The following is a 3,516-nucleotide window of genomic DNA, read 5'->3' on the forward strand; positions in this document are numbered from 1 at the left end:
CCCGACACTCAAAATCCAAACAAGGATACGCATACCGACTCCGGAAGTTGACTGCCCAATCATTCTCTATCTTCTTGCAACAACACCAATCAACTGTCATGAATACGTTCGTTCCCCTCTTCAAGTACTTCCCGCATTAACTCACTCTGACCCCTTTACTCGATCATCGACACCTCTGGTCTCATGATTTCCTACTGCATCTCTATACTCCACTTATAACTACTCTTGGCAATTCTTTGTTTTCTACGTACTGCACCCGGTTCTCCCCCACTAGGGTTCGAACCGTCACTAGTTAGCATACCATCAACCCACGACTATCTTTCACCAGCGAAATCGTACCTGCTCCAGGAAAGTGCTATGCAACGCCCAATAGTCCCTCCCCTTATGAAGTCACACAACCCTCTATACTCTGAACCTCTGGTTAACTCTCCAAGAACTTCCCATCACGGCTGCCTCTAATCGTTCCAAAACCCATACCAATCTAATACTAAGCACCTGCACTGCTCGATAACACCTCTGGCTCGTAGACTGCACCGCAAAATCATCGTTCCTCTCATCTCAACTCATCAACTCATATCCAACGCCGGATTTGTCCCAAGGACAGGGGCTCACTCTCGACATAGACGAAACTCTCTGCACTGCAAAACTCGACTGAACTCTTCACTGCTACCACTATAACACAACCTGTCATTCTCAATTAGGTGTGGTGTGGTTCTCGACTACCTCAATCCCAACTGACTGGCTGCTCACGGTAAATCACTGTCTCGCAGCACACCCGCTACCTGATGCTTTGAGGGAAGTCATTATCGATAACTACCTGTAGGGTATACTCCTAAATCCAAAACTGAAACACCAGACCTCTCGTGTCTTGCACGCGAACATAAATAGCACTACCCACCCAGAAGGTGACCTCTCCTCTATCGATTGATTTCTCGACTCAGACCGAAATTTCCTCTCCCTTTAACTCCCTACTACAATACTCTGATAGGTACTCGTCTTTCCCTCAAGGAACGCCTCTCCATCCTCAATCATGGTCTACAGGCCTAAAACCCATAGCGTCCGATCTCTACCTCATCGATCATAACCGGATAACAAGATAGTCACCAGCATCACCCACTACGAACAATGGTACTCATCCCATGACATCCTTTCTCAATTCGCTTCGGTGTATGGTACCTGAACCATAGCATCACTCCTCAATCTGCTCCAATGTATAGCACTCGGACCACAACATCCATCTCAATCTGTTCCGATGTATGGTGCCCGGACCATAACATCACTCCACAATCTGCTCCGATGTATGGTACTCGATCCATAACATCACTCCTCGTTCCGTTCCTTAGGACCTTCAGAATGCTCCCTGTATCAAGTATGGGTCCTCTGCTTTCAGTAGTACGGGCCCATACTACCTGCCGCATCTACCCATACTTTCCACACGGACCATCCCAGAGTTCCTAAGTAGCTGGTCATCCTACTCTTTCACCAATCCCATCGCGCGTGCTCGCTCTCCAGCGAAATCCTCTACTCTACCAGCGCACTCATCTGGCTAGGTTTACTCCCTAGTCCCTTCCGCCGTTCCCCCCACTTCTTTGCTATCAGCTGCTAAAGAGTTCCTAATGACGCCAGCCATCTACCTCCTGAGTATCGTCATACTCACTTAGTAGCTGACTCCCATCATCGAGAACTCCACAAAGCACGAAGCAAGCAGCATTCGAGCATCGAAGCATACATAGGACTCCCTATCTGTGATAGCTCCACCTTCTCGGCTCATCCTCGGAAGTACCACTGTACTCTGTAGCTCTACCCCTCGTGCGTTCTAACTAGATACCCTCACTCATCACATACACACAAAAGCATAACGCACATATGAAAACAAACCCTAGACTAAGGCATCACAAATCAGGCCACTCTAGTCCTAAGATATGAAATACCTAGCCTGTCTCTAGCATGCAATAATATCTCATAAAGTGCATAATAAATATTTCATAACACAAAAGTAAGGGTATTTTGGGAAATCACCGTTTGGCTCTGGCTGATTGTACACACTGCTCTTTCTTGCTTTCTCTTCGAACTCTTATTCACTTTTAGAAAACCATTTATTTGGAAAACTTTTTCTTACTTCCTCAGTTTGAGTCCAGATTTACCCGTAGGCGCGTCCGAATCCCTCAAACCAAGGCTCTGATACCAATTGTAACACCGTGATTTTCAAGACAAGATTTTTCATTTAAATAATCAATTTAATATTAAAAACACTTGTTTAAAATCTTATTCACATTCGAATTACAAAACATAGTTTCATTTTCATTATAATAGAAGACCAGGATCCTCCAAAACACAACTCTTTCTTCGGTGTGTACAATCGAACCGTTGCCATCCCGCGTTACTGTAAGAACCTGAAACAACATAACATAAACAACGTAAGCACGAAGCTTAGTGAGTTCCCCAATATACACCTTACGCACGTACGCCTTTCCAGGCCCTGACCTTCCGGTCCACTGCACAATGCCTTCCGGCCCATGAGATACTCGCCTTCCGGCCCATAAGATATTTGCCTTCCGGCCCATAAGATAATTGCCTTCCGGCCCATAAAATAATTGCCTTCCGGCCCATACACATATATAACACATAATACAAATACTCTAACACATAAAGCACATATATCATATATCAACCTGCCTTCCGGCCCGTAACATACTCTAACACATAAAGCACATACATCATATATCATACCTGACCTTTCTGTCACATAATACTTTGCCTTCCGGCCCATATATAAACATGTATATCACGCGTAGCAGCTAACTTTCCATTTATAGCATATAAACATAACACATAACATACTTGACCTTCCGGTCACACAATCAAACCCTTCCGGGTGAAGTATAGTGAGAAGACTCACCTCGCGGACACTGGAAGATAACAACTCCTGAAATCCCTTGCACTTGATCCTCCGAGCTACAAGCTCCCTGAAAACATCATATATCTCTTTATTAATACTTCTATCTTCCACGTTAACTGACCCTAAGAAATCACACCGGTCAACTCTGGTCAACGGCCATCTCGACTGGACTCGGTGAGTACCCTGGCGACTCGGCGAGTCTAGTCGTCCTCACAAATTCCTGAATGTTCCCTTTCTACTCATCGAGTATCTCTCTTGACTCGACGAGGTCCTCGTGGAAGAATCGCGGGGCCACCCCGACTCTACTCGCCGAGTCTGAAGAACAAACTCGGCGAGTCCCAGTGAATCTTCAAGCTACTCGCCGAGTCTGCTCATCCGACTCAGCGAGTCCACGCCATGCAGTCGATCAACTGCTTCCAGAATTACGTATGGTCCCGAAATACACACTCATGGGACTTCTGGACCTCTAATCATCCTATTACTGGGGTATAAACTTTTGTATAACAACATAATAATCCATCAAATCACCAAATGGGTTTCATAAACCCTAAATCCGTGTACACATCAAAATAACAGGAATGATCCGAAACATTACCTGAAAACGTACTCTCTGTGTC

Source organism: Lactuca saligna, chromosome 8 (genome assembly GCF_052625555.1).
Source record: "Lactuca saligna cultivar CGN05327 chromosome 8, ASM5262555v1, whole genome shotgun sequence".
Classification (NCBI taxonomy): Eukaryota; Viridiplantae; Streptophyta; class Magnoliopsida; order Asterales; family Asteraceae; genus Lactuca; species Lactuca saligna.